The sequence below is a fragment of the Tachypleus tridentatus genome, chromosome 10, assembly GCF_004210375.1.
Source record: "Tachypleus tridentatus isolate NWPU-2018 chromosome 10, ASM421037v1, whole genome shotgun sequence".
NCBI lineage: Eukaryota > Metazoa > Arthropoda > Merostomata > Xiphosura > Limulidae > Tachypleus > Tachypleus tridentatus.
The window spans coordinates 29,736,370-29,748,720 of record NC_134834.1 but is presented as its reverse complement, the minus strand read 5'-3'; positions in this window follow the sequence as shown (position 1 = coordinate 29,748,720).

Genomic DNA, 12,351 nt, shown 5'->3' with positions numbered 1-12,351 from the left:
GAATATGTTATGTTCTTGCTCCGTTAACATCAGCTTTTGATGACCGTAGATATATAAGGTTAAAAGACAATAATGCAACAGCAGAGTTATGCTTCACACATTACTAGTATCGTAAATGAAGCAATATTTGTTTCTTTCTGAGAAGTAAGGGTAATTAAAAATTATCCTATTTGCATTATATTTTTCAGCAGGTTTATGGAGCTATATGGGTTCATGGACAAAATCTTCAATATTGCCGTGCTCTCCCATGACAGTTTGCTACGAGAGAGTAAAATCCTATTTAATATGTATTGAAGTGTCCAGTTTTTAAAAAGAAAAGTACTATTTTTTCTAAAGCTTAATACAGAAACAAATAATATAATAAAATTAAATATATAATTTGCTGGCCATATTTTTTAATGCAGTAAATTCACAAATGGGAATTTAAGAGGCTTAAAATGACTAGATTATAAGGTGTTTTTTTTTAAATTAAAAGAAGCAAAACAAAATATTTGAGATCTAACCATCTATATTTATAATCAAAGTGCACATATCATGATCCTTTTTACAGTTATATATTATTAAAGGTGAATTTTACAGAAAAAAGAAAACTTTGCAGTCAAAAGAACTACTCACACTGATTAATTTTGCAGGTTCACATTTTTTATAAAACATGTGTGTTAATAAATGAAACATAGAACTTGGTGCAGAAAGAGCCCTTACCCAAGCGGTAATCCGAACGTTTTAGTTTTTACGTTTGCCATGACGTAATAGTTGCCAAGCACTATATCAATTCGAACCTACTCTGAACAAACCTAGAACAGTTACTTTTGACACAGATCTGATAAGTTCTAGTGATGAGGACAGTTCCATGAACGAGAGTAGCGGATAGCGGAACTGTGAATGATACTGAAGAACTAAGATTGTATATTAAAACAACATACTTAATGTCAAAGTACTGTGTTAAGATTAATTTTATTATGATGGCTTATGGAAATATGTTATGGAGTTTATATTTGATTGTTTACAAGTTTACATTTTGTTTAAATACATAACATGTACTTGATTACTTCAACATGTTCAAGACATAGTTTTATTTCAATTTATCTTAAAATGTTAAATTTGAAAAATGGTATTCGTCAAACTTTTCCATATGTAAAAATGATACAAAAACATCTACAGAATGATCTACTAGCTTTTAAACTTGGTATATACTCTATTTGGGATAGATTTGTCCACTGTTTAGACTAGGAAATCAAGGTTTCAATGACTTTCAGGTGCCACAAATGCAAAACACGCTCACGAATGTGAAATATGTATGTCTAGTTACATTCTTCAACTTTTTAAATTATTATATTATACTAGTTATTGTTTATCGCTCTATACTGCACACATACCTTTAAGTTTGTTCTTTTCGTGATGGCAAGGGATAGCTTCAGAGAGGTGGAACCTGTACGTTGCAGGCAGAGATCAGTCCTCAGCTCTACACGAGGAAAGATGGTGGGGACGATCATGTCTACTGCCGATGGTTTCTACAGTCTGAACCTGCCTGGCTTGAAACCCACGGAATCCAAAACAGTGGGATCCGACACAAAACATGAGCGTTCAAAGTGATCTTGACAAAGCTTTGCATGGTGCGAAGAAGTCCAGTTCTTCCTATTGACCATTCGCACCCACTGTCACCACTTGCCGGTTCCTTCTCCTTGCACGGAAACGAAAAGAAGCTTTTGTCCGATGCCGAACCGTTTTTACAACCATAAGCAACGCAGTAAACCATGTTATCATAAAACAATCATAAAGTAGCAATATCAAGACAAAAAATAGTCTCACAAAGTATGTAATCTGAAAAAAGCGCCGATAGATTTACATAAAACACCAGCACTGAAAGGAACAAAATGGTTGGCGCGCAACGAAGCGTGTTTGGCAACTATTACGTCAAAATGTACTTTATAATTCTAATTTTTATATTATCTAAATTTTAATTTTTAGTTGGAAAAAATTCAAATAACTTTTCCTCTCTAGTCTTATTACTGTTTTGTTTTGTTTTTCATTTTGGCACCCATATGTAATTAGCCATAGATTCTTTGCATGTTACTGTTATTCAATTGTGAGCAGATAACAGATTTTTTTAAAACCTATTTATAAATTATTAGAGGTCCAGTTAATTTGTACCCCAGCCAAGATAAATAAAATGTATTATTCTGCTGATATTCATTGATGACAAAGACCATTAGCAAAATCCATTTATATGTCATAGGCAACAGTCCATAACATAAGCAGGATCTTCATCTGGAAGAGTGACACAGGTAGCTTCCACAACATATCAGTTCAAACATTACATACCTTAAAAGGTAGAGAATAAAAGGAGTATCAATGCTATTCCACATGAATATATAGTGGTCAAGTTGCTGGATTAAGCACCTGCAGATTTCTGTGACATCATACTGTTGAAACAGGTACTGAAGGGCTGTTTTATTTATACACTAGATGGATTATGAAAAGCTCTTAGGGAGAACAATATCCTTTGTACATGAAAACCTAATGACAGTATTTTTGGGATGGAATCTACACTGTGGGAGTATTGGCAAGATATGTGGCCATTCGATAAAGTTTAGCCACATGTGGTGACATAGACTTGCGATGTGGTAAGGCTCCAAAATTCGTGATGACAAGAAAACCCACTTGTATAGAAAATTATATATTTTCTACTAGTGTTTTCTCTACACATACCAGCCATTTTTAAATATACAAGGCTTTAAAAGTGTTTTCATATAACATTTTCAGCCTTTGTATTAGTAACCTCAAATTTTGAAAGTCATCTTAACATACTTTATATTTGTTTAAAGAACCTTATATTGATATTTATTTCTGTTTGTTTGGATAATAACTTCTTCAATACCTTTCTTTTTTTTTGCAGAGAAGGTCGAATGTTAGCTATTTACAAGACCAATGAATTGAAATCAGGTAGAGACAACTTCAGTTTCTCTTCACTTACTGTTTAATATTATAAGTGTAAATATTTCTCTTTACATAATTTGTTCTTCAAGGAAACTTAACGAACATGTATTTTGTAGATAAAATGTATTTTATTATCATTCTCACTTAATCTGGCTGAGTGAAACCCCATTGTTTTATTTTAATGAAAGAACATTTGTAAATTGTATAACAAATGTAATTTAATATAATGTATTATTTCTAATAAATGCTGTCACAATGGACAATGAATATTGTATCATAGTAGCTGAAGAAATATACCTATTTGCAGTACCTTTTACTTTGGACATTAAACTGTAATGCATTATTTTATTTCATGCAAATATTTGTGCAACATTATTTAACAGCAGCATTAGTTTTTTTTATAAAAACTGTGATTAATGTCCTAAAATGATTTATTTAATAACTTGCATTAAACTATATCCATCAAATTTACTTATTTTTTGTACAAAGAAAAGGGTCTTTAACAGTTAATTTGTATTTAGAGCTGTATTTAGAAAAAATCTGATGGGTAAACTACTGTTATTTGTTTTTTGATGAGTGATACACACACAAAACTATCCTTCAGGTTCCCATTTTGGCCTTATGTAAGCCTTGCATACAGAAATTTGTTCTGTGGGTTTCCTTTCCAGCCTTATGTATATCTTACTGAAAATATAAAAAAATGGTTTATCTCTCAGATGTGTTCCATCTGCTCTCAGTTCCCAAGTCGAAGAACTTGCAAAATATCTCATGCTAATATTATGCTCACTAACTGAGAACAATCTTGTTGATATATTGTATTGAACTTTAAAAACTTGATTGGATGAAAAATAAAGGTGGGATTGTAATAAATATATTTGAGACCTCCCATTAAGAATTATATCAAAATTAGTTTATAGCACAATTTTGAATGCTAGATGGACCATATTTTGCCCAACCTTTGCATAATGTATTTTCAGATTTCAGATAAATTAAAAAAAATAACATGTTTCTTCTTCTAGAATAGGGCCTTTTTTAATGTTAAAGAACTTTCCTTTTCTGAAAATGTTGGGGGTAGAAACATTAAATCTGATTTTACCAAAAGATATTTATCTCATAACAAGTAATTTCTATTATTCATCAAGTACAGATGAATTTGAAACTAAGAAAGTGTGCTTTCTACATAATTTATTGCTACATGAAACTTAAAACACTAAAAATGTTTTTCAGGTCTTCAATAGATGAATATAGAACTGTTATCTGTATTGGATAGGTAAGAGATTTCATAATGAAAATTATTTTTAACATTCAAATAGTTCAAGTTGATTCTGATAAAACTGTTCTCTTGCAACTACTTTTAGAATGGAAGAGTTAACTAGACCCAACTAGGCTTAGCAATGTAATTTCTAACATCTAGTGTATGTGTTATGGAAACATTTTTGGTGAATTGATTCCCAACTAAAGCTTTCTGGTACTCTCTTTTCTTAAATAGTGATATCTGGAATATAAAGTGTCTATTATCATCATGCCTGAATTCACACTCATTTTTAGGCTATGAGAGACTAAAGCCCATACACTAATCCAAAATCCAATAACAAAACGATGTAGTGGGTGCAGATGTTGTGCAATACAAGATCAGGATTCTCAGCTTTATAAAGCCATTTTTGGGAGTTTTGTCAGTAGATATCTCAAAAGGTCTTAATGAAGCTTGGTTGCCAATGTAAAGTGGCTAAGTTTAGTACTTATCTAAATAGGGACACTTTTAATATTTTGTGCAAAATAAGCAATCCAGTCAACCCTGGATTTTCATTTTTTTGACTTAAATTTTCCACAATGATCTCCTGTGATTAGCAGGAGACCAACTGGGAACAGACAAGTTAAACTATAAATTTTAACACAATATGTGTATATTCACAAAACTTGGCAGATTATTAGTAAACATTACTAGTCTTTTGTACACAAAAAACATTTTTTTAATGAAGTATTTATAGTAAAGATTCATTTGTATTATATATAGTATTTCTATATACTAGTTTGAGCATTAAAATAATAATTACTTTTTTGACCAAAAACTCTTAAGTTTTATTTACTGATTTATAAAACCTTCTAAATAAATTTCAAAGTTTTTTTTTCAGTAGAACTTAGATTAGTCAATTCATAACCACCAGAAAAAAAAACCCTAAATTACTCTGTTTTTTTTAAGTAGAAAAAAAATTTTGAAAATGAAATTTTGAGCAAGCTATATTAAAAAAGATAAAAATATAGAATAAAGAGATTTCTAAGTTTATAACATTACAAATGGCAATGAAATAGTAACACTAGCTATTTCAATATTTTTAAAACATTTACCCAAGATTCCATATACCATTGCTGGACATTTATTTCTTAGCTCATTCTTTACTGATTCATATTGAATTATAGACTGTTTCTTCTGTCTGAATTTGTACCTCATTTCTTCTAAAAGGTGATATTAACGTGTGAAATATACTTTCTCTGAGAGATGAGTTATGGTTTTGGAATAGAGAAATTTGCAGATAATTTGATAGATAATATTTAAATATTGCTAAATATTGTTATATTCTACAACACACTCACAATGTTAAAACGAATAAAAGTTTTCCTACAAATATAAAAAACACTGATCCTAACAAGACCATTTTAACTTACAAAACCTTGTAAAAATACTTCAGCTAAAAACCTAAAATCTTAGTTATACCATCCCCAAATTGTCTTATTACTATTCAACCAGGACTATTATATACTAGTACAGTAAACACTAGTTATCTGTCCTTAGTTCAAATTCTACCAGATCAACAAAAGATCAGAAAAAAAATAATAATTTGCTCATCACTTGACAGTTGCTATGCCTATCGTCTTCTTACTTGGACATATTACTTCAAGCAACATGTACTTATTTTATTGACATGTTTATAACTAATAGAAAGAGTTAATTTAAACTACAATTTCCCAATAGTTTTTAAAACTGGTGCACAGTATTCATTTCAGTGCATTTCAAACAGCTGAAGCCATGTTTGCAGATTTTGTTCTTACTAGCACTTACTGTCTTTTGTAGGCATACATTTTTGTAAAATACAGTTAAGTTTTATTTTAATATTTTAGTTAACTAGGTTTTTAGCTATTTTTGTTTTAAATTTCATATTTTATAGGTTTGATAATTTTGAATACAACCTAAAAACTTCACCTCAGTTTGTGATGGTTAACTTACTACATTAAGTATAAAACAGTTTGCTGAAACGTATTTCTGCAAAGGGTACAGTAATGTCCCAGGGATACCAGTTGGTGTGCATTAAGAAAAAGGTAAAACTAATGACAGAAAAATAAACTAAGTGAAAATGTAAATACCTGAAATTGCAAATAAAACCAAAAGACACTTAAGGATTATTTAATAAAGAGTTAAAAAAATGTGTACATACTTCTGTTTCTTAGTTTCAAATATTTAATTGTACTGTACATAAATGATAATAGTTACAGTAAGTAATATAATAAAGGAAATGAAAATAAACAATTACTTAAAAACTTTTGATATTAATTTAGGACAGTGTTTTGCAAAACTATTCTAGGTATGCTGCTAAACTGTGAATGTATGGCATCAAGTATGCTTTTTCATGACATTTTAAAATAACCAAGATTATTTAGGCAAACGTAGCCTTATCCTAACACAAGGAATCAGTAGAGTAAATGGGGAATGCCTGTATGCATGGTGACACTCACATGTCCTCTTTTCAAGTGCAGGATCAGATAAGCATGTTGCAAATTTAACATTATTTTTCTAGTGTGCCATGAGCATAAAAGGTTTGAGAGCCACTGATTGTGGAGGTTCTAGACCTTACAGAAATGAAAAACTGTGTTAAGAAAGTCTTTATACTTAAAAGATAAAAATTACCTTTCATTTCAACTATTTAAGATCTGAGCACAAGTATCTAAAATTAGTAAAAGATGTTTAATAGATTTAACAGAAAAAATAATGTTTTTATTTTTTTGAAGTAGATGCCTTTAGGAAAATTCAAGTTTCGAAGGACTCAATCCACTAAATTTATTTAATGAAATTTGAGAGTTACATAACCTATTTACGAGGCAAGAAGGTTGGTGTGAAAGGTTTGCCACTAGAGGAGCAGAAAATTTCAAACATGATTGCATTTTTCAAAGTGTTCTTACAAGTCATTTACCTCTCAGACTCCTGACAATAATGCTTTATGTTATGATTTGCCTGAAGTTCACAAAAACAATATCCTCTTAAAACCTATATTATCCAGCACTGGATCTCCTAAGATGATTAAATTATATGTTCATATTCTAAATGTAGTCATTTCCATAAAAATTACAGTTTAAATTTCTTCCTGCTTTGCAAAGGAAATTTCTAAAATTACTCTTGTTGATCAACAAATACTTTCTAGACATGACATTAAATATTAAACTTTAAACTGCACTAGAGAAATTCAAGTAACCTTATATTTTTAAATTTTTCTTGGGAAAATGTTTATCAGCTTTATTTATCAATCACTTTCAGAATTAGACACATCTGCCCTCCTTAATGATATTCACTTTGTCTTCAATGGTCATATATAAAATCAACAAGACAGAGAAAAAATTAATCAATTTTAGGGCTACTACTCACAAACATATCTCTATTGCTACGAGTGTCCTTGTCTGGACAGCTCTCTCACCAAATACAGACTTTATATAGAAGATTTTTAATGGCATTTTTATTCTGTAGAAACTAACTACATTAAATAATTTATGACTTGTTTAATGTGACCACAGCTTCTACAAAATAAAAAATGTCATCAATGTACTTTATATATAGTTATTTAATAACATTAATTTTAATTGTGAAACATAGGAAAATAAAAAACTGCCTTTATTTGATATCCCAATCAACCAAGTTAGATAATCAGTTTAAACTTCCATTTATTAAAAAACAAATACAGGTTTACATACTTATTTCAACAGTTTCTTTCTACACTCCTATAAACAAAACATGTTACTCATTCTTCTCAATAAGGCAAATAGCATCTGTTACTACCAAAATAACAATCTCACAGAATATTTTAATACACAGCAGCTAAACTCTAACACTATTCTATTCTAACAAAAATGAGCCCCATTATGCTGTACACCAATACACATTAAAATTGGTAATTCTTTTTATAAGAGAAACGAAGTTTTTTGTGGTTTTTTGTTTTTTTTTGTTTTTTAACACAATACTCACAAATTAAAATAAGGAATATTATATATATACATATATATTATCAGCAAAACACCCTTCAAGTATGTTAACTTAGTATCTACTTTACCTACTTCTCTATGTTTCTATGCTGTGTTTAAATATACACGATACCACTCACACTAGCAAAACGGCATGACAATTACAACTACAAACCTATGGAAATACAGGGGTATCAAACTGTAAAACAACTTTAACATCTTCCAGACACCACAACTACACATGCAGTGAAAGTAGCAACCACATCATTCTGATTAAAAATTTCAAAATTATTTCACCTTCATCATCCAATAATAAAACTTTTAATTATAGAAAAAACTTATTGTAAATTAATTTCCAACTCTAAATAGTAACACAACACCAGTTACATTTGCTCTAAATAACTTGTATAAATCTGATAGAGTTTGGTTTGATTTGACTTTTGCACAAAGCTACACAAGGACTATCTGTGCTAACCCTCCCTAATTTAGCAGTGTAAGACTAGAAAGAAAGCAGCTAGTCATCACTACCAACTGCCAACTCTTGGGCTACTCTTTTACCAACAAATAGAGGGACTGACCATCACATTATAATGCCCCCACGGCTGAAAGGACAAGCATGTTTAATGTTACAGGGATTTGAACCCCCTTCTGATAGAGAAACTGTATTACTGTAATATTTATATTGCAACCTATACCCATCCTAACATTTATTACTTATTTCACTTTTTTTTTTAAATGTTGTAACTTTCTGAATTTCAAAAAGTGTTTGCATGTTTTATCTTGTTTAACATATCTTGCCAAAGATGAAGTACATGTTTATTCCAAAGTGTTCAAATATTAAATGTCTGTTACCAACTCAAGTGTCAAATGTTTGATGTTAAATTTACATTTATTCATCATGTAAAATTTACATGATGAGTACCTTAAAGGTACTCGACTTTTTCTCTGTAAAATAAAAATAAAAAAGATAATAGTGTGGTCGGCATACTGTAAGACTTGCCAAACAGATAAGCTCATAAATGGATAAAAGTTCTAATCTTAAAAATGAAGTCCAAAGTCATTATTATTATGGCATGAAACTTGAAATTAAATGTACAAAATCTGATTGATGACAATATATTTGCATTTTTACACCAGCAGGTTTTCCATTTATTACTTTTAAGTAGCAAAACCTGAAATTTTTTTTAAAACAAGGTATACCTAAAATATTACCCTATTTAATTTTCATGTTATGTGAATAATTAAGAGCAGTTGGGTTAAATGTTTAGAAAATATGCCTGTCTTTAAGCAAGATAAAGATAAATGGAATTATAAGCATCATACTGCTGCTGAAAATACAATAAAAACTATGTTAATAATTTTTACATGGTATTACCTAAAAGATATTAGCCTATATGAATAGGCTCTTGATTAAAAAATCAAGAGAAAAATAATACTTTCATGTAATTACTTTAGGTTTATTTCAACCACTGCATACCTATTTCAGTCTAACACTTGTAGAGCTGATGTAGAAAATAAAAATCTTAACATTTACATCATGATAAATTTAGTTACTTTTACTATACAGTCATGTAATTCTAAGTTTAAGATAACTAAAAGACTTAGCATATGACCAAGCTGAAATATTTTTATCACACTAATTCCATTTAGCTAGGAAACAGCATTATAATGATTCTAGCATCATAAAAAATTAATCTACAAAAGCAAATATATAAACAGATATTAGTAACAAACCTTACAGATCATACTATTAGTTGAACAATATTGTAAAAACATTTTTTTTAATACATGATGTGCAAGTCCTAACTTCGTGAAATATTTACCCTGTGTGCATGTAGATTTGCAATAGGAGTCACAATTTTACCAATTTGCCTCCATTTCCATTGCCAGCTTTATTGTTCTCCATTCTCAGGGTGCAGATACAGTCAAATATTTTACATGCAGATCAGTATAAATATAACAGTACTGTCTGTTATATGTCTATGTAAATACTTCACAGGGTGTGGATGGATCTTCACCAAAACTGATATGGAGGTTCATTGGGTCCATGGACAAATACAAAATTTCCATTTTGCAGGCGTTTTTTTTTTTAACTTTTTGCCAAATTTTAAGATCCACCAATAGGAGCAAAGTGGTTAAGTCCATGAGGAGATACATTCAAATTTACAGTTTCAAGTTTTGTGTTTTGCTGCTTTTATGGACAATACGTTGTTTTTAAATTATACATACAGAAAATAACTTTTCACGTCCTAAGCTAACCTTTCATTAATCACAAATTTACATAACTTCCATCCAGGGTATGGATACCCCTGCTAATAAATTTATGAAATGTTCATTTCTGCTAACAGCAAATAGATGTTATTAAACTAGTCATAAATTCAAAATTCTAAAGGGCCAAAAAGGAGTTTATTATCTATCAAGGATGCCCCTTCTGGCTCCAAATTAAAACCACCCTTTTCTATTCATGTATTAATCCAATCTTTTCTTGAACTCAGTTAAATTTTATGCCTCCACTGCCATTGAAAGCAGCTCATTCCAAATCCCAAAGACTGTTTAGAAAATAATACTGTCTAAACTGCAGACAACTCCTACACTGCCAAAATTTAAGCTTATGACTCCTTGTTCCATTGTTTTCGTTGCTAAACACAAAACGTTTGATGGATCTATATTACAAATACCATTAAACGCCTCAATCAAATCCCACCTGATCCTTCTCCTTCCCACAGAAAACAAGTTTAGAAATTTTAGTCTCTTTTCTAATGACCATCCCACCATATCAGGTATCATCCTAGTGGCTCTTCTCAGGACTTTCTCCAACAATTAAATGTCCTTCTTAAGGAATAGAGCTCAAAACTATATACAATACTCTAAATGAGGCCTTACAAGAGATCTATACAGTAAAACAATAATGTCCATTATCTTGTATTCAATATGTTTATAGATGCTACTCAAAATTACAGTAGCCCCATTTATAACTGCAATACTTTGTTTAGATGCCCTAAGCAATTTTTATATCACAACACCAAAATCTTTTTCTTCAACCACAGTATTGAACTTATTCCCATGTAAATTGTAACAACAATTTGAACTGTGAAAACCCACATGCATCACTTTACATTTTGGACAGCTAAACATCATCTATCACATACTGGCCCAATACATCAAATGACTTAAATCTCCTTGTAAGTCTCCTGCACCTTTATACAATTAACTAACCCCAAAATTTTAATGTCATCTGTAGACTTCAATAATTTTGTGAGCCATTCAAGAGTCAATATCATTAATATAAATCACAAACAGCAAAGGGCCCAGTGCAGAGTGTGCAGAGTCTTGAGGCACACCACTGGTAACCGCGATCCAGTCAGATCTAATTACATTTATTACTACTTTCTACTCTCCAGCCAATTTTCTATAAAATTTAATAATATTTCTCCCACATTCACAGATTAATTTTTTGTAACAAATCTTTTGTGAGGCACCTTGTCAAATGTTCTCTGAAAATCAAGGTAAACCAAATTTCTTTCACCAACTCTTGCAATGACATCCTCAGTGTCAGAAGATTTGTTAAACAAGGCTTTCCCTTAGTGAAAATACAATGGTTCCTTAATACTAATAAACAACTTTAAGTGAACATGCAATGCATCTTTAATCATATTCTCCAAAACTTTTCCAATTACTGATGCAAGACGAAGTAACCTATAATTGCCTGGGAAATGTTTATTACTTCCTCTAAATGCTGGACAAACATCAGCCAATTTTCAGTCTTCTAATACTTTTCACTACAAAACAAGCTATGAAAATATTAGCTAGCAGTTCACAAATAAAGTCGTTAAGTTCCTTTAAAATTCTAGAATAAAGTCTGTCTGGTGCAGGAGGCTTGTGAATTTTTAGGTTTCACAACTTTGTACTTGCACCTTACTTCATAAAAATTGAAGAGAAAATATAATTTAATAACCAATGCCATCTTCCAAATATTAATTTTTTTTTGTATGAGGCTCAAATCCACCCTATCATATTGCTTATCCATCACATACCTAAAGAATTCCTTATTGTTTAATTTGCAGCCAACCCCCTTAATAATAATTAATCAATGTACATGTTTACAAGATCTAATCAAGTTTCCAGAATGTAAAAGCTCTGCAGATGTTATAGGATTAAAACAGTGATTGTGATTTTCTTACAGCAAAGCCA